General features: G+C 45.4%; 1 long non-coding RNA gene across 1 annotated transcript in view; it reads left to right on the top strand.

Moving 5' to 3' along the window:
- Window positions 1-23,136, top strand: part of LOC128660040 (uncharacterized) — an 88,090-nt gene that overhangs the window by 47,225 nt on the left and 17,729 nt on the right. Inside the window, exon 2 of the long non-coding RNA XR_008402499.1 lies at window positions 100-155. This is a non-coding gene — a long non-coding RNA (uncharacterized LOC128660040). The remainder of the gene's footprint in view (window positions 1-99; window positions 156-23,136) is intronic.

Raw genomic sequence — 23,136 nt, 5'->3', positions numbered from 1 at the left:
ACAAGAAAACCCCAAATGTTTTTCATCATTTAAATAGAACATACAATTTTCAACAACTTTCCAACTGACCTCTATTTTGATATTTTCTTTATACTCTAGGTATTCTTTACTTAAGCAGCAGCAATGCACTACTGGGAGCTAGCTGAGCACATAAGGTGAGACAATGACAAGAGGCTTGTATGTGACACTAATCAGCAGCTAGTGCACCATAGTGCATTATATGCTTTGCCACAAAGGTCAGGTCCCCAAGGGGAAAAAAAAGATTTGAGAATAGAAGGAAATTGGAAAGTTGTTTAAATTTGAATCATAAAAGTGTAATTGTGACTTTGCTGTCCCTTTAATGTGTTTCTAATGATTGTTTTACCGGTGTATAAAATAGTATAAAGTGTATGGGAAATTTCACCTTTAGGTTTAGTTTTTATGTGAAATAACAGTTTGCTGTTTGTAATTTATTTTCATTATTAAATTGTACACAGCTTTTTAAATGACCTGAGGCACCGGCTCCTACTTAGCGTATGCACGAGTTCACATTCTATAAAAATATGAGTCTGTTATTGGCTGATAGCTGTCACATGGTACAGGTGCAGAACTAGATTTGGAGAATACAATTTTAAACAACTTTCCAATTTACTTCTATTATTTGCTTCCTTCTCTTGTTATCATTTTCTGAAAGCTTTATCTAGGAAAGCTCAGGAGCAGCAGAGAGCCTAGGTTCTAGCTGTTGATTGGTAGCTGAATATATATATAGAAAAAATAAATCATTGTGTAGTTCATTAACAAATCTAGACAGGCCCAGAGGCTTGTTTTCCCACAGAAAACCTCTGAATTACATTGTTTCCAATGCAGCAAAGGATTCTGGGTAAGATATGCACATTAAGTACACAATGACGCACCTTTTTACTTCAGTCTGCTTTTCAGTAGACATGTGCGGTTCGTTTCGGATTTATTCGGTAAATTCGGAGATTCGGATCGATTTGAATTTCAGAATTAAAATACTTCCGAATCTACCGAATGAATCCGAAATAGCTGCAGTATCTCCGAATAAATCCGAATTAGCTCGGTAAAATTCGGCATTTCCCCATAGGAAACAATGGGGAGTTTCGGCTGAAAAAAAACCTAACACTGCAGCCCCATTGTTTCTTATGGGGAAACACTAAGTCTGCACCTAACACCCTAACATGTACCCTGAGTCTCTAAACACCCCTAATCTAACACTTATTAACCCCTAATCTGCCGCCCCCGCTATCGCTGACACCTGCATTATCTTATTAACCCCTAATCTGCCGATCGGATATCGCCGCCACTATAATAATGTATTAACCCCTAAACCGCCGCACTCCCGCCTCACAAACACTATAATACATTTCATTAACCCCTAATCTGTCCCCCCCCAACGTCGCCGCAATCTAACTACAAGTATTAACCCCTAATCTGCCGACCGGACATCGCCGCCACCTACATTATAGCTATTAACCCCTAATCTGCTGTCCCTAACATTGCCGACTCCTACATTATAGTTAACCCCTAATCTGCCCCCCCAACGTCGCCGCAATCTAACTACAAGTATTAACCCCTAATCTGCCGACCAGACATCGCCGCCACTATAATAAATCTATTAACCCCTAAACCGCCGCACTCCCGCCTCGCAAACACTATAATACATTTTATTAACCCCTAATCTGCCCTCCCTAACATCGCCGCCACCTACCTACAATTATTAACCCCTAATCTCCCGCCCCCAACGTCGCTGCTACTATAATAAGGTTATTAACCTCTAAACCTAAGTCTAACCTTAACACCCCCTAACTTAAATATAATTTAAATAAAACAAAATAAATTTACTATAATTAAATAAATGAATCCTATTTAAAACTAAATACTTACCTGTAAAATAAACCATAAGATAGCTACAACATAACTAATAGTTACATTGTAGCTAGCGTAGGGCTTATTTTTATTTTAAAGGCAAGTTTGTATTTATTTTAACTAGGTACAATAGTTATTAAATAGTTAATAACTATTTAATAACTACCTAGCTAAAATAAATACAAATTTACCTGTAAAATAAATCCTAACCTAAGTTACAATTACACCTAACACTACACTATCATTAAATTAATTAAATAAATGAATCCTATTTAAAACTATATACTTACCTGTAAAATAAACCCTAATATAGCTACAATTTAACTAATAGTTACATTGTAGCTATTTTAGGATTTATATTTATTTTAACTAGGTAAAATAGCTATTAAATAGTTATTGACTATTTAATAGCTACCTAGTTAAAATAATTACAAAATTACCTGTAAAATAAATCCTAACCTAAGTTACAATTAAACCTAACACTACACTATCATTAAATAAATAAACTACAAGTACCTACAATTATCTACAATTAAATAAACTAAACTAAAGTACAAAAAAACAAACACTAAATTACAACAACAAAAAACACTAAATTACAAAAAATAAAAAAATATTACAAGAATTTTGAACTAATTACACCTAATCTAAGCCCCCTAATAAAATAACAAAGCCCCCCAAAATAAAATAAATTCCCTACCCTATACTAAATTACAAAAGTTAACAGCTCTATTACCTTACCAGCCCTTAAAAGGGCCTTTTGTGGGGCATGCCCCAAAGAAAACAGCTCTTTTGCCTGTAAAAAAACACACAATACCACCCCCCAACATTACAACCCACCACCCACATACCCCTACTCTAACCCAAACCCCCCTTAAATAAACCTAACACTACCCCCCTGAAGATCTCCCTACCTTGAGTCGTGTTCACCCAGCCGGGCCGAAGTCTTCATCCGATGGGGCAGAAGAGGACATCCAGACCGGCAGAAGTCTTCATCCAAGCGGGGCAAGAAGAGGTCTTCCATCCATCAGAAAAGTACCAAAATACAAACAAACACTAAATTACCAAAAATAATAAAATATTACTTGAATTTTAAACTAATTACACCTAATCTAAGCCCCCTACTAGCTATTAATATAGCTACAATATAACTAATAGTTACATTGTAGCTATTTTAGGATTTATATTTATTTTACAGGCAACTTTGTATTTATTTTAACTAGGTACAATAGTTATTAAATAGTTAATAACTATTTAATAACTACCTAGCTAAAATAAATACAAATTTACCTGTAAAATAAATCCTAACCTAAGTTACAATTACACCTAACACTACACTATCATTAAATTAATTAAATAAATGAATCCTATTTAAAACTAAATACTTACCTGTAAAATAAACCCCAATATAGCTGCAATATACCGTATTTTTCGCTCCATAAGACGCACCTGACCATAAGACGCACCTAGTTTTTAGAGGAGGAAAACAAGAAAAAAAATATATAATTTCTTTTTCCTGATGCCTGATGTGCCAAGGTGAGGGGGCTAACCCTAAACCCCTATCCCTAATAACCCTTAACCCTAACCAGGGGCGTATTTAGGTTTTGTGCTGCCCTAGGCATTTAAGATTCTGTTGGGGAGGGAGATAAGGGAGGGAGAAAGAAATGGAAGGGAAGGAGGGAGAGGAGTGAGAAGATGGAAGGAGTGAGAGGAGAGGAGGGAGGGAGAGAGAAGAGAGGAGGGAGAGAGGAGGGAGAGAGAAGAGAGGAGGGAGAGAGAAGAGAGGAGGGAGAGAGGAGGGAGAGAGAAGAGAGGAGGGAGAGAGAAGAGAGGAGGGAGAGGGGAGAGAGGAGGGAGAGAGAAGAGAGGAGGGAGAGAGAAGAGAGGAGGGAGAGAGAAGAGAGGAGGGAGAGAGAAGAGAGGAGGGAGAGAGGAGGGAGAGAGAAGAGAGGAGGGAGAGAGAAGAGAGGAGGGAGAGAGAAGAGAGGAGGGAGAGAGAAGAGAGGAGGGAGAGAGAAGAGAGGAGGGAGAGAGAAGAGAGGAGGGAGAGAGAAGAGAGGAGGGAGAGAGAAGAGAGGAGGGAGAGAGAAGAGAGGAGGGAGAGAGAGAGAGGAGGGAGAGAGGAGGGAGAGAGAGAGAGAGGAGGGAGAGAGAAGAGAGGAGGGAGAGAGAAGAGAGGAGGGAGAGAGAAGAGAGGAGGGAGAGAGAAGAGAGGAGGGAGAGAGAAGAGAGGAGGGAGAGAGAAGAGAGGAGGGAGAGAGAAGAGAGGAGGGAGAGAGAAGAGAGGAGGGAGAGAGAAGAGAGGAGGGAGAGAGGAGGGAGAGAGGAGGGAGAGAGGAGGGAGAGAGGAAGAAGAGAGGAGGGAGAGAGGAAGAAGAGAGGAGGGAGAGAGGAAGAAGAGAGGAGGGAGAGAGGAAGAAGAGAGGAGGGAGAGAGGAAGAGAGGAGGGAGAGAGAGAAGAGAGGAGGGAGAGAGAGAAGAGAGGAGGGAGAGAGAGAAGAGAGGAGGGAGAGAGAGAGGAGAGAGAGAGGAGGGAGAGAGAGGAGGGAGAGAGAGGAGGGAGAGAGAGGAGGGAGAGAGAGGAGGGAGAGAGAGGAGAGAAGAGAGGAGGAAGAGAGGAGGGAGAGAGAGGAGGGAGAGAGAGAAGAGAGGAGGAAGAGAGGAGGGAGAGAGAGAAGAGAGGAGGGAGAGAGAGAAGAGAGGAGGGAGAGAGAGAAGAGAGGAGGGAGAGAGGAGGGAGAGAGGAGGGAGAGAGAGGAGGGAGAGAGAGAAGAGAGGAGGGAGAGAGAAGAGAGGAGGGAGAGAGAAGAGAGGAGGGAGAGAGAAGAGAGGAGGGAGAGAGAAGAGAGGAGGGAGAGAGAAGAGAGGAGGGAGAGAGAAGAGAGGAGGGAGAGAGAAGAGAGGAGGGAGAGAGAAGAGAGGAGGGAGAGAGAAGAGAGGAGGGAGAGAGGAAGAAGAGAGGAGGGAGAGAGGAAGAAGAGAGGAGGGAGAGAGGAAGAAGAGAGGAGGGAGAGAGAGAAGAGAGGTGGGAGAGAGAGAAGAGAGGAGGGAGAGAGAGAAGAGAGGAGGGAGAGAGGAGAGAGAGAGGAGAGAGAGAGGAGAGAGGAGGGAGAGAGAGGAGGGAGAGAGAGGAGGGAGAGAGAGGAGGGAGAGAGAGGAGGGAGAGAGAGGAGGGAGAGAGAGGAGGGAGAGAGAGGAGGGAGAGAGAGGAGAGAAGAGAGGAGGAAGAGAGGAGGGAGAGAGAGGAGGGAGAGAGAGAAGAGAGGAGGGAGAGAGAGAAGAGAGGAGGAAGAGAGGAGGGAGAGAGAGAAGAGAGGAGGGAGAGAGAGAAGAGAGGAGGGAGAGAGAGAAGAGAGGAGGGAGAGAGGAGGGAGAGAGGAGGGAGAGAGAAGAGAGGAGGGAGAGAGAGGAGGGAGAGAGAGAAGAGAGGAGGGAGGAGAGAGAGAAGAGAGGAGGGAGAGAGAAGAGAGGAGGGAGAGAGAAGAGAGGAGGGAGAGAGAAGAGAGGAGGGAGAGAGAAGAGAAGAGAGGAGGGAGAAGAGAGGAGGGAGAGAGGAGGGAGAGAGGAGGGAGAGAGGAAGAAGAGAGGAGGAAGAGAGGAGGGAGAGAGAAGAGAGGAGGGAGAGAGAAGAGAGGAGGGAGAGAGAAGAGAGGAGGGAGAGAGAAGAGAGGAGGGAGAGAGAAGAGAGGAGGGAGAGAGAAGAGAGGAGGGAGAGAGAAGAGAGGAGGGAGAGAGAAGAGAGGAGGGAGAGAGAAGAGAGGAGGGAGAGAGAAGAGAGGAGGGAGAGAGAAGAGAGGAGGGAGAGAGAAGAGAGGAGGGAGAGAGAAGAGAGGAGGGAGAGAGAAGAGAGGAGGGAGAGAGAAGAGAGGAGGGAGAGAGGAGGGAGAGAGGAGGGAGAGAGGAGGGAGAGAGGAGGGAGAGAGGAGGGAGAGAGGAGGGAGAGAGGAAGAAGAGAGGAAGAAGAGAGGAGGGAGAGAGGAAGAAGAGAGGAGGGAGAGAGGAAGAAGAGAGGAGGGAGAGAGAGAAGAGAGGAGGGAGAGAGAGAAGAGAGGAGGGAGAGAGAGAAGAGAGGAGGGAGAGAGGAGAGAGAGAGAGGAGAGAGAGAGGAGGGAGAGAGAGGAGGGAGAGAGAGGAGGGAGAGAGAGGAGGGAGAGAGAGGAGAGAAGAGAGGAGGGAGAGAGAGGAGGGAGAGAGAGAAGAGAGGAGGAAGAGAGGAGGGAGAGAGAGAAGAGAGGAGGGAGAGAGAGAAGAGAGGAGGGAGAGAGGAGGGAGAGAGAAGGGAGAGAGGAGGGAGAGAGAGGAGGGAGAGAGAGGAGGGAGAGAGAGGAGGGAGAGAGAGAAGAGAGGAGGGAGAGAGAGAAGAGAGGAGGGAGAGAGAAGAGAGGAGGGAGAGAGAAGAGAGGAGGGAGAGAGAAGAGAGGAGGGAGAGAGAAGAGAGGAGGGAGAGAGAAGAGAGGAGGGAGAGAGAAGAGAGGAGGGAGAGAGAAGAGAGGAGGGAGAGAGAAGAGAGGAGGGAGAGAGGAGGGAGAGAGGAGGGAGAGAGGAAGAAGAGAGGAAGAAGAGAGGAGGGAGAGAGGAAGAAGAGAGGAGGGAGAGAGGAAGAAGAGAGGAGGGAGAGAGAGAAGAGAGGAGGGAGAGAGAGAAGAGAGGAGGGAGAGAGAGAAGAGAGGAGGGAGAGAGGAGAGAGAGAGAGGAGAGAGAGAGGAGGGAGAGAGAGGAGGGAGAGAGAGGAGGGAGAGAGAGGAGGGAGAGAGAGGAGAGAAGAGAGGAGGGAGAGAGAGGAGGGAGAGAGAGAAGAGAGGAGGAAGAGAGGAGGGAGAGAGAGAGAAGAGAGGAGGGAGAGAGAGAAGAGAGGAGGGAGAGAGGAGGGAGAGAGAAGGGAGAGAGGAGGGAGAGAGAGGAGGGAGAGAGAGGAGGGAGAGAGAGGAGGGAGAGAGAGAAGAGAGGAGGGAGAGAGAGAAGAGAGGAGGGAGAGAGAAGAGAGGAGGGAGAGAGAAGAGAGGAGGGAGAGAGAAGAGAGGAGGGAGAGAGAAGAGAGGAGGGAGAGAGAAGAGAGGAGGGAGAGAGAAGAGAGGAGGGAGAGAGGAGGGAGAGAGGAGGGAGAGAGGAAGAAGAGAGGAGGGAGAGAGGAAGAAGAGAGGAGGGAGAGAGGAAGAAGAGAGGAGGGAGAGAGGAAGAAGAGAGGAGGGAGAGAGGAAGAAGAGAGGAGGGAGAGAGGAAGAAGAGAGGAGGGAGAGAGGAAGAAGAGAGGAGGGAGAGAGGAAGAAGAGAGGAGGGAGAGAGGAAGAAGAGAGGAGGGAGAGAGGAAGAAGAGAGGAGGGAGAGAGGAAGAAGAGAGGAGGGAGAGAGGAAGAAGAGAGGAGGGAGAGAGAGAAGAGAGGAGGGGGAGAGAGGAGAGAGAGAGGAGAGAGAGAGGAGAGAGGAGGGAGAGAGAGGAGGGAGAGAGAGGAGGGAGAGAGAGGAGGGAGAGAGAGGAGGGAGAGAGAGGAGGGAGAGAGAGGAGGGAGAGAGAGGAGGGAGAGAGAGGAGAGAAGAGAGGAGGAAGAGAGGAGGGAGAGAGAGAAGAGAGGAGGAAGAGAGGAGGGAGAGAGAGAAGAGAGGAGGGAGAGAGAGAAGAGAGGAGGGAGAGAGAGAAGAGAGGAGGGAGAGAGGAGGGAGAGAGGAGGGAGAGAGGAGGGAGAGAGAGAAGAGAGGAGGGAGAGAGAGGAGGGAGAGAGAGAAGAGAGGAGGGAGAGAGAGGAGGGAGAGAGAGAAGAGAGGAGGGAGAGAGGAGGGAGAGAGGAGGGAGAGAGGAAGAAGAGAGGAAGAAGAGAGGAGGGAGAGAGGAAGAAGAGAGGAGGGAGAGAGGAAGAAGAGAGGAGGGAGAGAGGAAGAAGAGAGGAGGGAGAGAGAGAAGAGAGGAGGGAGAGAGAGAAGAGAGGAGGGAGAGAGAGAAGAGAGGAGGGAGAGAGGAGGGAGAGAGGAGAGAGAGAGGAGAGAGAGAGGAGAGAGAGAGGAGGGAGAGAGAGGAGGGAGAGAGAGGAGGGAGAGAGAGGAGGGAGAGAGAGGAGGGAGAGAGAGGAGGGAGAGAGAGGAGGGAGAGAGAGAAGAGAGGAGGAAGAGAGGAGGGAGAGAGAGAAGAGAGGAGGGAGAGAGGAGGGAGAGAGGAGGGAGAGAGGAGGGAGAGAGGAGGGAGAGAGGAGGGAGAGAGAAGAGAGGAGGGAGAGAGAGAAGAGAGGAGGGAGAGAGAGGAGGGAGAGAGAGAAGAGAGGAGGGAGAGAGAAGAGAGGAGGGAGAGAGAAGAGAGGAGGGAGAGAGAAGAGAGGAGGGAGAGAGAAGAGAGGAGGGAGAGAGAAGAGAGGAGGGAGAGAGAAGAGAGGAGGGAGAGAGAAGAGAGGAGGGAGAGAGAAGAGAGGAGGGAGAGAGAAGAGAGGAGGGAGAGAGAAGAGAGGAGGGAGAGAGAAGAGAGGAGGGAGAGAGAAGAGAGGAGGGAGAGAGAAGAGAGGAGGGAGAGAGAAGAGAGGAGGGAGAGAGAAGAGGGAGAGAGAGAAGAGAGAAGAGAGGAGGAGAGAGAGAGAGGAGGGAGAGAGAAGAGAGGAGGGAGAGAGAAGAGAGGAGGGAGAGAGAAGAGAGGAGGGAGAGAGAAGAGAGGAGGGAGAGAGAAGAGAGGAGGGAGAGAGAAGAGAGGAGGGAGAGAGAAGAGAGGAGGGAGAGAGAAGAGAGGAGGGAGAGAGAAGAGAGGAGGGAGAGAGGAGGGAGAGAGGAAGAAGAGAGGAGGGAGAGAGGAAGAAGAGAGGAGGGAGAGAGAGAAGAGAGGAGGGAGAGAGAGAAGAGAGGAGGGAGAGAGAAGAGAGGAGGGAGAGAGAAGAGAGGAGGGAGAGAGAAGAGAGGAGGGAGAGAGAAGAGAGGAGGGAGAGAGAAGAGAGGAGGGAGAGAGAGAAGAGAGGAGGGAGAGAGAGGAGAGAGAGAGGAGAGAGGAGGGAGAGAGAGGAGAGAGGAGGGAGAGAGAGGAGAGAGGAGGGAGAGAGAGGAGAGAGGAGGGAGAGAGAGGAGAGAGGAGGGAGAGAGAGAAGAGAGGAGGGAGAGAGGAGGGAGAGAGGAGGGAGAGAGGAGGGAGAGAGAGGAGGGAGAGAGAGAAGAGAGAAGAGAGGAGGGAGAGAGAGGAGGGAGAGAGAAGAGAGGAGAGAGAAGAGAGGAGAGAGAAGAGAGGAGGGAGAGAGAGGAGGGAGAGAGAGGAGGGAGAGAGAGAAGAGAGGAGGGAGAGAGGAGGGAGAGAGAGGAGGGAGAGAGAGGAGGGAGAGAGAAGAGAGGAGAGAGAAGAGAGGAGAGAGAAGAGAGGAGGGAGAGAGAGGAGGGAGAGAGAGAAGAGAGGAGGGAGAGAGGAGGGAGAGAGGAGGGAGAGAGAGAAGAGAGGAGGGAGAGAGAGGAGGGAGAGAGAGAAGAGAGGAGGGAGAGAGAGGAGGGAGAGAGAGGAGGGAGAGAGAAGAGAGGAGAGAGAAGAGAGGAGAGAGAAGAGAGGAGGGAGAGAGAGGAGGGAGAGAGAGAAGAGAGGAGGGAGAGAGAGAGGAGGGAGAGAGAGGAGGGAGAGAGAGAAGAGAGGAGGGAGAGAGAGAAGAGAGGAGGGAGAGAGAAGAGAGGAGGGAGAGAGGAGGGAGAGAGAAGAGAGGAGGGAGAGAGGAGGGAGAGAGAGAAGAGAGGAGGGAGAGAGAAGAGAGGAGGGAGAGAGAGGAGGGAGAGAGAGAAGAGAGGAGGGAGAGAGAGAGAGAGGAGAGGAGGGAGAGAGAGAAGAGGAGGGAGAGAGAGAAGAGGAGGGAGAGAGAGAAGAGGAGGGAGAGAGAGAAGAGGAGGGAGAGAGAGAAGAGGAGGGAGAGAGAGAAGAGGAGGGAGAGAGAGAAGAGGAGGGAGAGAGAGAAGAGGAGGGAGAGAGAGAAGAGGAGGGAGAGAGAGAAGAGGAGGGAGAGAGAGAAGAGGAGGGAGAGAGAGAAGAGGAGGGAGAGAGAGAAGAGGAGGGAGAGAGAGGAGAGGAGGGAGAGAGAAGAGAGGAGGGAGGGAGAAGAGAGGAGGGAGGGAGAGGAGGGAAGGAGGGAGGGAGAGGAAGGAGGGAGGGAGAGGAAGGAGGGAGGGAGAGGAAGGAGGGAGAGGAAGGAAGGAGGGAGGGAGAGGAAGGAAGGAGGGAGGGAGAGGAAGGAAGGAGGGAGAGGAAGGAAGGAGGGAGGGAGAGGAAGGAAGGAGGGAGGGAGAGGAAGGAAGGAGGGAGGGAGAGGAAGGAGCCAGGTAGAGAAGGGAAGGAGAGATAAATACAATAACCAGTGCAGGGACACAGCATATTTTAAATTACTAATAAAGAGAAAGAGTAAGGGTCCCATCTTGCTGCAGTCCTGCTTCCCCTCAGCATTCTCTGTTTACTGGACTGGTAGTGTGACACTGTGCCTATTGGCACAGCACGAGAAAAAGAGCCAGTCTCAGATCAGTGTACTCTCTGTCTGTAATCAAACTGATATCAAACTGTAAGCCGCAGCAGTGCACCACCATAAGAAAAAAATGAGTGGCTCCCGGTCCCGCCTCCAGCAAAGGGAAGAAGAATCATCAAACTACCGTATATAAAGTTAAAAAGAAGCGTTTATTCAAGTACAGTCTGTACTTGAATAAACGCTTCCTTTTAACTTTATATACCGGTAGTTTCTTCCCTTTGCTGGAGGCGGGACCGGGAGCCACTCATTTTTTTCTTATGGTGGTGCACTGCTGCGGCTTACAGTTTACACTGACCGGCTCTTTTTCCCGCGCTGTGCCGATAGTAGGCACAGTGTCACACTACCAGTCCAGTAGGCAGAGAATGCTGAGGGGAAGGACTGCAGCCAGCAAGATGGGACCCTCACCCTGCGCCTGGTCACTGGTGATATAAAGTTAAAAATGAAGCGTTTATTCAAACGCTTCATTTTAACTTTATATACCGTAGTTTCTCACTTCTTCCGTTTGCTGGAGGCGGGACCGGGAGCCTTCTGACTGCAATCCATTATCTGCGGCTTACAATTGATTGTAACTGTAGATGCTTGCTATGCAGAAGCTACCGGTATATATTTTCAATATATAGACGCTTGCAGCCAGGGGTTTAATTGCATGCACAGTAGCTCCGCTCTCTCTCTCTCCTGCTTGTGTGTCCGCTTCAATTGATGTTTATGGGTTATTATGGCTATGCAAAATCATCACGAGAAATAGAGCCGGTGTCAGATAAGACTTATCTGACACCGGCTCTATTTCTCGTGATGATTTTGCATAGCCATAATAACCCATAAACATCAATTGAAGCGGACACACAAGCAGGAGAGAGAGAGGCGCTACTGTGCATGCAATTAAACCCCTGGCCAAGCGTCTATATATTGAAAATATATACCAGTAGCTTCTGCATAGCAAGCATCTACAGTTACCTTACCAGCATGCAGAATTATAAATGGAGCCAGTAGTTTGCTGGGCAGTATGGCGGTATAAAAATAAAAGCTAATGCCAGCAATAAAGTTCCCAAATAGAGTGTGTGGGTCTGTTCAATAAACTACGGTACTCACTCACTCCATATGCTGCCGACTCAAGCATCCTAGCCTCATGCATTAGCGCGCCGTGGACAGTTTTTTCCATCTGTTTTAAGCGCGATGACTGCCTCCAAAAAGTGCCGCCTCCCAAAATTTGCCGCCCTAGGTCAAGCGCAGGGCCTGCATTCATTCCATAAGACGCACAGACATTTTCCCTTACTTTTGAGGGGGGAAAAAGTGCGTCTTATGGAGCGAAAAATACGGTAACTAATAGTTACATTGTAGCTATTTTAGGATTTATATTTATTTTACAGGCAACTTTGTATTTATTTTAACTAGGTACAATAGCTATTAAATAGTTATTGACTATTTAATAGCTACATAGTTAAAATAATTACAAAATTACCTGTAAAATAAATCCTAACCAACTACAAGTACCTACAATTAAATACAATGAAATAAACTAAACTAAAGTACAAAAAAAACACTAAATTACAAAAAATAAAAAAATATTACAAGAATTTTAAACTAATTACACCTAATCTAAGCCCCCTAATAAAATAACAAAGCCCCCCAAAATAAAAAATGCCCTACCCTATACTAAATTACAAAAGTTAACAGCTCTATTACCTTACCAGCCCTTAAAAGGGCCTTTTGCGGGGCATGCCCCAAAGAAAACGGCTCTTTTGCCTGTAAAAAAAAACACAATACCCCCCCCCCCACATTACAACCCATCACCCACATACCCCTACTCTAACCCAAACCCCCCTTAAATAAACCTAACACTACCCCCCTGAAGATCTCCCTACCTTAAGTCGTGTTCACCCAGCCGGGCCGAAGTCTTCATCCAATGGGGCAGAAGAGGACATCCAGACCGGCAGAAGTCTTCATCCAAGCGGGGCAAGAAGAGGTCTTCCATCCATCAGAAGTCTTGATCCAGGCGGCATCTTCTATGTTCATCCATCCGGAGCGGAGCGGCAGCATCCTGAAGACATCCGACGTGGAGCATCCTCTTCTTTCTTGATCCGACGACTAAATGACTGTACCTTTAAGTGACGTCATCCAAGATGGCGTCCCTTGAATGCCGATGGGCTGATAGGATTCTATCAGCCAATCAGAATTAAGGTAGGAAAATCTGATTGGCTGTTTCAATCAGCCAATCAGATTCAAGTTCAATCCGATTGGCTGATCCAATCAGCCAATCAGATTGACCTCGCATTCTATTGGCTGATTGGAACAGCCAATAGAATGCAAGGTCAATCTGGCTGATTGGATCAGCCAATCGGATTGAACTTTAATCTGATTGGCTGATTGATTCAGCCAATCAGATTTTCCTACCTTAATTCCGATTGGCTGATAGAATCCTATCAGCCAATCGGAATTCAAGGGATGCCATCTTTGATGACGTCACTTAAAGGTACAGTCAGTTAGTCGTCGGATCAAGAAAGAAGAGGATGCTCTGCGTCGGATGTCTTCAGGATGCTGCCGCTCCGGATGGATGAACATAGAAGATGCCGCCTGGATCAAGACTTCTGATGGATGGAAGACCTCTTCTTGCCCCGCTTGGATGAAGACTTCTGCCAGTCTGGATGTCCTCTTCTGCCCCATCGGATGAAGACCTCGGCCCGGCTGGGTGAACACGACTCAAGGTAGGGAGATCTTCAGGGGGCTAGTGTTAGGTTTATTTAAGGGGGGTTTGGGTTAGAGTAGGGGTATGTGGGTGGTGGGTTGTAATGTGGGTGGAGTATTGTGTGTTTTTTTTACAGGCAAAAGAGCTGTTTTCTTAGGTGCATGCCCCCACAAAAGGCCCTTTTAAGGGCTGGTAAGGTAATAGAGCTGTTAACTTTTGTAATTTAGTATAGGGTAGGGCATTTTTTTATTTTGGGGGGCTTTGTTATTTTATTAGGGGGCTTAGATTAGGCGTAATTAGTTTAAAATTCTTGTAATATTTTTTTAATTTTTGTAATTTAGTGTTTGTTTTTTTGTACTTTAGTTTTGTTTATTTCATTGTATTTAATTGTAGGTACTTGTATTTAATTTATTTAATGATAGTGTAGTGTTAGGTTTAATTGTAACTTAGGTTAGGATTTATTTTACAGGTAATTTTGTAATTATTTTAACTAGGTAGCTATTAAACAGTAAATATCTATTTAATAGCTATTTTACCTAGTTAAAATAAATACAAAGTTGCCTGTAAAATAAATATGAATCCTAAAATAGCTACAATGTAACTATTAGTTATATTGTAGCTATATTAATAGCTAGTAGGGGGCTTAGATTAGGTGTAATTGGTTTAAAATTATTGTAATATTTTATTTTTGGTAATTTAGTGTTTGGTTTTTTTGTGGTACTTTTCTGATGGATGGAAGACCTCTTCTTGCCCCGCTTGGATGAAGACTTCTGCCGGTCTGGATGTCCTCTTCTGCCTCATCGGATGAAGACTTCGGCCTGGCTGGGTGAACATGACTCAAGGAAGGGAGATCTTCAGGGGGGTAGTGTTAGGTTTATTTACGGGGGGTTTGGGTTAGAGTAGGGGTATGTGGGTGGTGGGTTGTAATGTGGGGGGGGGGTATTGTGTTTTTTTTTTTTACAGGCAAAAGAGCTGTTTTCTTTAGGGCATGCCCCGCAAAAGGCCCTTTTAAGGGCTGGTAAGGTAATAGAGCTGTTAACTTTTGAATTTAGTATAGGGTAGGGCATTTTTTTATTTTGGGGGGCTTTGTTATTTTATTAGGGGGCTTAGATTAGCTGTAATTAGTTTAAAATTGCCGGTCTGGATGTCCTCTTCTGCCCCATCGGAAGAAGACTTCGGCCCGGCTGGGTGAACACGACTCAAGGTAGGGAGATATTCAGGGGGGTAGTGTTAGGTTTATTTAATGGGGGTTTGGGTTAGAGTAGCGGTATGTGGGTGGTGGGTTGTAATGTTGGGGGTGGTATTGTGGGGTTTTTTTACAGGCAAAAGAGCTGTTTTCTTTGGGGCATGCCCCGCAAAAGGCCCTTTTAAGGGCTGGTAAGGTAATAGAGCTGTTAACTTTTGTAATTTAGTATAGGGTAGGGCATTTTTTTATTTTGGGGGGCTTTGTTATTTTATTAGGGGGCTTAGATTAGGTGTAATTAGTTTAAAATTCTTGTAATATTTTTTTTTTTTTGTAATTTAGTGTTGTGTTTTTTTTTTTGTACTTTAGTTTAGTTTATTTAATTGTAGATAATTGTAGGTACTTGTAGTTAATTTATTTAATGATAGTGTAGTGTTAGGTTTAATTGTAGCTTAGGTTAGGATTTATTTTACAGGTAATTTCTCCAACATAGGTGTGTCCGGTCCACGGCGTCATCCTTACTTGTGGGATATTCTCTTCCCCAACAGGAAATGGCAAAGAGCCCAGCAAAGCTGGTCACATGATCCCTCCTAGGCTCCGCCTACCCCAGTCATTCTCTTTGCCGTTGTACAGGCAACATCTCCACGGAGATGGCTTAGAGTTTTTTAGTGTTTAACTGTAGTTTTTATTATTCAATCAAGAGTTTGTTATTTTAAAATAGTGCTGGTATGTACTATTTACTCAGAAACAGAAAAGAGATGAAGATTTCTGTTTGTATGAGGAAAATGATTTTAGCAACCGTTACTAAAATCCATGGCTGTTCCACACAGGACTGTTGAGAGGAATTAACTTCAGTTGGGGGAACAGTGAGCAGTCTCTTGCTGCTTGAGGTATGACACATTCTAACAAGACAATGTAATGCTGGAAGCTGTCATTTTCCCTATGGGATCCGGTAAGCCATGTTTATTAAGATAGTAAATAAGGGCTTCACAAGGGCTTATTAAGACTGTAGACTTTTTCTGGGCTAAATCGATTCATTATTAACACATATTTAGCCTTGAGGAATCATTTAATCTGGGTATTTTGATAAGATTATATCGGCAGGCACTATTTTAGACACCTTATTCTTTAGGGGCTTTCCCAAATCATAGACAGAGCCTCATTTTCGCGCCGGTGTTGCGCACTTGTTTTTGTGAGGCATGACATGCAGTCGCATGTGTGAGGAGCTCTGATACATAGAAAAGACTTTCTGAAGGCGTCATTTGGTATCGTATTCCCCTTTGGGCTTGGTTGGGTCTCAGCAAAGCAGATACCAGGGACTGTAAAGGGGTTAAAGTTAAAAACGGCTCCGGTTCCGTTATTTTAAGGGTTAAAGCTTCCAAATTTGGTGTGCAATACTTTTAAGGCTTTAAGACACTGTGGTGAAATTTTGGTGAATTTTGAACAATTCCTTCATATTTTTTCGCAATTGCAGTAATAAAGTGTGTTCAGTTTAAAATTTAAAGTGACAGTAACGGTTTTATTTTAAAACGTTTTTTGTACTTTGTTATCAAGTTTATGCCTGTTTAACATGTCTGAACTACCAGATAGACTGTGTTCTGAATGTGGGGAAGCCAGAGTTCCTTCTCATTTAAATAAATGTGATTTATGTGACAATGACAATGATGCCCAAGATGATTCCTCAAGTGAGGGGAGTAAGCATGGTACTGCATCATTCCCTCCTTCGTCTACACGAGTCTTGCCCACTCAGGAGGCCCCTAGTACATCTAGCGCGCCAATACTCCTTACTATGCAACAATTAACGGCTGTAATGGATAATTCTGTCAAAAACATTTTAGCCAAAATGCACACTTATCAGCGTAAGCGCGACTGCTCTGTTTTAGATACTGAAGAGCATGACGACGCTGATAATAATGGTTCTGAAGGGCCCCTAAACCAGTCTGATGGGGCCAGGGAGGTTTTGTCTGAGGGAGAAATTACAGATTCAGGGAACATTTCTCAACAAGCTGAACCTGATGTGATTACGTTTAAATTTAAGTTGGAACATCTCCGCGCTCTGCTTAAGGAGGTATTATCCACTCTGGATGATTGTGACAATTTGGTCATCCCAGAGAAGCTATGTAAAATGGACAAGTTCCTAGAGGTCCCGGGGCTCCCAGAAGCTTTTCCTATACCCAAGCGGGTGGCGGACATTGTAAATAAAGAATGGGAAAGGCCCGGTATTCCTTTCGTCCCTCCCCCCATATTTAAAAAATTGTTTCCTATGGTCGACCCCAGAAAGGACTTATGGCAGACAGTCCCCAAGGTCGAGGGAGCGGTTTCCACTTTAAACAAACGCACCACTATACCCATAGAAGATAGTTGTGCTTTCAAAGATCCTATGGATAAAAAATTAGAAGGTTTACTTAAAAAGATGTTTGTTCAGCAGGGTTACCTTCTACAACCAATTTCATGCATTGTCCCTGTCGCTACAGCCGCATGTTTCTGGTTCGATGAGCTGGTAAAGGCGGTCGATAGTGATTCTCCTCCTTATGAGGAGATTATGGACAGAATCAATGCTCTCAAATTGGCTAATTCTTTCACCCTAGACGCCACTTTGCAATTGGCTAGGTTAGCGGCTAAGAATTCTGGGTTTGCTATTGTGGCGCGCAGAGCGCTTTGGTTGAAATCTTGGTCAGCTGATGCGTCTTCCAAGAACAAGCTACTTAACATTCCTTTCAAGGGGAAAAACGCTGTTTGGCCCTGACTTGAAAGAGATTATCTCTGATATCACTGGGGGTAAGGGCCATGCCCTTCCTCAGGATCGGCCTTTCAAGGCCAAAAATAAACCTAATTTTCGTCCCTTTCGTAGAAACGGACCAGCCCAAAGTGCTACGTCCTCTAAGCAAGAGGGTAATACTTCTCAAGCCAAGCAAGCTTGGAGACCAATGCAAGGCTGGAACAAGGGAAAGCAGGCCAAGAAACCTGCCACTGCTACCAAGACAGCATGAAATGTTGGCCCCCGATCCGGGACCGGATCTGGTGGGGGGCAGACTCTCTCTCTTCGCTCAGGCTTGGGCAAGAGATGTTCTGGATCCTTGGACACTAGAAATAGTCTCCCAAGGTTATCTTCTGGAATTCAAGGGGCTTCCCCCAAGGGGGAGGTTCCACAGGTCTCAGTTGTCTTCAGACCACATAAAAAGACAGGCATTCTTACATTGTGTAGAAGACCTGTTAACAATGGGAGTGATTCATCCTGTTCCATTAGGAGAACAAGGGATGGGGTTCTACTCCAATCTGTTCATAGTTCCCAAAAAAGAGGGAACGTTCAGACCAATCTTAGATCTCAAGATCTTAAACAAGTTTCTCAAGGTTCCATCGTTCAAGATGGAAACCATTCGAACAATTCTTCCTTCCATCCAGGAAGGTCAATTCATGACCACGGTGGATTTAAAGGATGCGTATCTACATATTCCTATCCACAAGGAACATCATCGGTTCCTAAGGTTCGCATTCCTGGACAAGCATTACCAGTTCGTGGCGCTTCCTTTCGGATTAGCCACTGCTCCAAGGATTTTCACAAAGGTACTAGGGTCCCTTCTAGCTGTGCTAAGACCAAGGGGCATTGCTGTAGTACCTTACTTGGACGACATTCTGATTCAAGCGTCGTCCCTTCCTCAAGCAAAGGCTCACACGGACATCGTCCTGGCCTTTCTCAGATCTCACGGATGGAAAGTGAACGTGGAAAAGAGTTCTCTATCTCCGTCAACAAGGGTTCCCTTCTTGGGAACAATAATAGATTCCTTAGAAATGAGGATTTTTCTGACAGAGGCCAGAAAAACAAAACTTCTAGACTCTTGTCGGATACTTCATTCCGTTCCTCTTCCTTCCATAGCGCAGTGCATGGAAGTGATAGGTTTGATGGTAGCGGCAATGGACATAGTTCCTTTTGCGCGCATTCATCTAAGACCATTACAACTGTGCATGCTCAGTCAGTGGAATGGGGACTATACAGACTTGTCTCCGAGGATACAAGTAAATCAGAGGACCAGAGACTCACTCCGTTGGTGGCTGTCCCTGGACAACCTGTCACAAGGGATGACCTTCCGCAGACCAGAGTGGGTCATTGTCACGACCGACGCCAGTCTGATGGGCTGGGGCGCGGTCTGGGGATCCCTGAAAGCTCAGGGTCTTTGGTCTCGGGAAGAATCTCTTCTACCGATAAATATTCTGGAACTGAGAGCGATATTCAATGCTCTCAAGGCTTGGCCTCAGCTAGCGAGGGCCAAGTTCATACGGTTTCAATCAGACAACATGACAACTGTTGCGTACATCAACCATCAGGGGGGAACAAGGAGTTCCCTGGCGATGGAAGAAGTGACCAAAATCATTCAATGGGCGGAGTCTCACTCCTGCCACCTGTCTGCAATCCACATCCCAGGAGTGGAAAATTGGGAAGCGGATTTTCTGAGTTGTCAGACATTGCATCCGGGGGAGTGGGAACTCCATCCGGAAATCTTTGCCCAAATCGCTCAACTGTGGGGCATTCCAGACATGGATCTGATGGCCTCTCGTCAGAACTTCAAAGTTCCTTGCTACGGGTCCAGATCCAGGGATCCCAAGGCGGCTCTAGTGGTTGCACTAGTAGCACCTTGGACCTTCAAACTAGCTTATGTATTCCCGCCGTTTCCTCTCATCCCCAGGCTGGTAGCCAGGATCAATCAGGAGAGGGCGTCGGTGATCTTGATAGCTCCTGCGTGGCCACGCAGGACTTGGTATGCAGATCTGGTGAATATGTCATCGGCTCCACCATGGAAGCTACCTTTGAGACGAGACCTTCTTGTTCAAGGTCCGTTCGAACATCCGAATCTGGTCTCACTCCAGCTGACTGCTTGGAGATTGAACGCTTGATCTTATCGAAGCGAGGGTTCTCAGATTCTGTTATCGATACTCTTGTTCAGGCCAGAAAGCCTGTAACTAGAAAGATTTACCACAAAATTTGGAAAAAATATATCTGTTGGTGTGAATCTAAAGGATTCCCTTGGGACAAGGTTAAGATTCCTAAGATTCTATCCTTCCTTCAAGAAGGATTGGAAAAAGGATTATCTGCAAGTTCCCTGAAGGGACAGATTTCTGCCTTGTCTGTGTTACTTCACAAAAAGCTGGCAGCTGTGCCAGATGTTCAAGCCTTTGTTCAGGCTCTGGTTAGAATCAAGCCTGTTTACAAACCTTTGACTCCTCCTTGGAGTCTCAACTTAGTTCTTTCAGTTCTTCAGGGGGTTCCGTTTGAACCCTTACATTCCGTTGATATTAAGTTATTATCTTGGAAAGTTTTGTTTTTGGTTGCAATTTCTTCTGCTAGAAGAGTTTCAGAATTATCTGCTCTGCAGTGTTCTCCTCCTTATCTGGTGTTCCATGCAGATAAGGTGGTTATACGTACTAAACCTGGTTTTCTTCCAAAAGTTGTTTCTAACAAAAACATTAACCAGGAGATTATCGTACCTTCTCTGTGTCCGAAACCAGTTTCAAAGAAGGAACGTTTGTTGCACAATTTGGATGTTGTTCGCGCTCTAAAATTCTATTTAGACGCTACAAAGGATTTTAGACAAACATCTTCCTTGTTTGTTGTTTATTCCGGTAAAAGGAGAGGTCAAAAAGCAACTTCTACTTCTCTCTCTTTTTGGATTAAAAGCATCATCAGATTGGCTTACGAGACTGCCGGACGGCAGCCTCCCGAAAGAATCACAGCTCATTCCACTAGGGCTGTGGCTTCCACATGGGCCTTCAAGAACGAGGCTTCTGTTGATCAGATATGTAGGGCAGCGACTTGGTCTTCACTGCACACTTTTACCAAATTTTACAAGTTTGATACTTTTGCTTCTTCTGAGGCTATTTTTGGGAGAAGGGTTTTGCAAGCCGTGGTGCCTTCCATCTAGGTGACCTGATTTGCTCCCTCCCATCATCCGTGTCCTAAAGCTTTGGTATTGGTTCCCACAAGTAAGGATGACGCCGTGGACCGGACACACCTATGTTGGAGAAAACAGAATTTATGTTTACCTGATAAATTACTTTCTCCAACGGTGTGTCCGGTCCACGGCCCGCCCTGGTTTTTTAATCAGGTCTGATAATTTATTTTCTTTAACTACAGTCACCACGGTATCATATGGTTTCTCCTATGCAAATATTCCTCCTTAACGTCGGTCGAATGACTGGGGTAGGCGGAGCCTAGGAGGGATCATGTGACCAGCTTTGCTGGGCTCTTTGCCATTTCCTGTTGGGGAAGAGAATATCCCACAAGTAAGGATGACGCCGTGGACCGGACACACCGTTGGAGAAAGTAATTTATCAGGTAAACATAAATTCTGTTTTTGTAATTATTTTAACTAGGTAGCTATTAAACAGTAAATATCTATTTAATAGCTATTTTACCTAGTTAAAATAAATACAAAGTTGCCTTTAAAATAAATATAAATCCTAAAATAGCTACAATGTAACTATTAGTTATATTGTAGCTATATTAGGGTTTATTTTACAGGTAAGTATTTAGTTTTAAATAGGATTCATTTATTTAATTAATTTAATGATAGTGTAGTGTTAGGTGTAATTGTAACTTAGGTTAGGATTTATTTTACAGGTAAATGTGTATTTATTTTAGCTAGGTAGTTATTAAATAGTTATTAACTATTTAATAACTATTGTACCTAGTTAAAATAAATACAAACTTGCCTGTAAAATAAAAATAAATTGTAAGATAGCTACAATGTAACTATTAGTTATGTTGTAGCTAGCTTAGGGTTTATTTTACAGGTAAGTATTTAGTTTTAAATAGGATTCATTTATTTAATTATAGTAAATTTATTTTGTTTTATTTAAATTATATTTAAGTTAGGGGGTGTCAGGGTTAGACTTAGGTTTAGGGGTTAATAACCTTATTATAGTAGCAACGACGTTGGGGGCGGGAGATTAGGGGTTAATAATTGTAGGTAGGTGGCGGCGATGTTAGGGAGGGCAGATTAGGGGTTAATAAAATGTATTATAGTGTTTGCGAGGCGGGAGTGCAGCGGTTTAGGGGTTAATACATTTATTATAGTGGCGGCGATGTCCGGTCGGCAGATTAGGGGTTAATACTTGTAGTTAGATTGCGGCGACGTTGGGGGGGGCAGATTAGGGGTTAACAACTATAATGTAGGGGTCGGCGATGTTAGGGACAGCAGATTAGGGGTTAATAGCTATAATGTAGGTGGCGGCAGTGTCCGGTCGGCAGATTAGGGGTTAATACTTGTAGTTAGATTGCGGCGACGTGGGGGGGGGCAGATTAGGGGTTAATAACTATAATGTAGGGGTCGGCGATGTTAGGGACAGCAGATTAGGGGTTAATAGCTATAATGTAGGTGGCGGCGATGTCCGGTCGGCAGATTAGGGGTTAATACTTGTAGTTAGATTGCGGCAACGTTGGGGGGGCAGATTAGGGGTTAATAACTATAATTTAGTGGTCAGCGATGTTAGGGACAGCAGATTAGGGGTTAATAGCTATAATGTAGGCGGCGGCGATGTCCGGTCGGCAGATTAGGGGTTAATACTTGTAGTTAGATTGCGGCGACGTTGGGGGGGGGGCAGATTAGGGGTTAATAACTATAATGTAGGGGTCGGCGATGTTAGGGACAGCAGATTAGGGGTTAATAGCTATAATGTAGGTGGCGGCGGTGTCCGGTCGGCAGATTAGGGGTTAAATAATTTTATTATAGGGTTTGCGATGTGGGGGGGCCTCGGTTTAGTGGTTCATAGGTAGTTTATGGGTGTTAGTGTACTAAATGGGTGTTAGTGTACTAAAACATACCAAATTTCGGAACCGAATATAACCGAATTCAGCCGAATCCGAATATATCCAAAACAAATTTATTCGAATCCGAAACGAATTCATTCAAATTTTGCCGAATTCGATTCGATCCGAACCGAAATTCGAAAAGTCCGAATCGATCCGAAAACGAACCGAATTTTTTAGCAGTGCACATGTCTACTTTTCAGCAGGTTCCTTTTACGCCAAAGTATCGCTGTTCACACAGCTTATAAATTTAGCTAGGGTTAGTGCAGTGATTCATAACCATCCCAGGACAGACTGTTTTGTGGTTATTGCCACTCATCAGCTGGGAGAAGGTTAGAATCACTGCTGGGTGAAGTTAATTCGAGGCAGAATACAACAACATTTTAAATTAAGGGGAGATAAAAGGCGAGTTTAAAATCCTCCACTACGCACAAAATATAGAAAAAATAACTCATTGTGTAGTTCATTAACAATTCTAGACAGGCCCAGAGGCTTGTTTTCCCACAGAAAACCCTCTGAATTACATTGTTTCCAATGCAGCAAAGGATTCTGGGTAAGATATGCACATTAAGTACACAATGACACACCTTTTTACTTCAGTCTGCTTTTCAGCAGGTTCCCTTTACGCCAAAGTATCGCTGTTCACACAGCTTATAAACTTAGCTAGGGTTAGTGCAGTGATTCATAACCATCCCAGTTCAGACTGTTTCGTGGTTATTGCCACTCATCAGCTGGGAGAAGTTGATTCCAGGCAGAATACAACAACAGTTTAAATTAGGGGGAGATAAAAGGCGAGTTTAAAATCCTCCACTACGCACAAATTATAGAAAAAATAACTGCCTGATGAGAGGCAATAACCACAAAACAGTCTGTCCTGGGATGGTTATGAATTACTGCACTAACCCTAGCTAAGTTTATAAGCTGTGTGAACAGCGATACTTTGGCGTAAAGGGAACCTGCTGAAAAAGTGTGTCATTGTGTACTTAATTTGCATATCTTACCCAGAATCCTTTGCTGCATTGGAAACAATGTAATTCAGAGGTTTTCTGTGGGAAAACAATCCTCTGGGCCTGTCTAGATTTGTTAATGAACTACACAATGAGTTATTTTTTCTATATTTTGTGCGTAGTGGAGGATTTTAAACTCGCCTTTT

This window comes from Bombina bombina, chromosome 5 (assembly GCF_027579735.1).
Source record: "Bombina bombina isolate aBomBom1 chromosome 5, aBomBom1.pri, whole genome shotgun sequence".
Classification (NCBI taxonomy): domain Eukaryota; kingdom Metazoa; phylum Chordata; class Amphibia; order Anura; family Bombinatoridae; genus Bombina; species Bombina bombina.
Note: the sequence above shows the minus strand (reverse complement) of the source record. Positions and strands in the feature narration are given on the sequence as shown.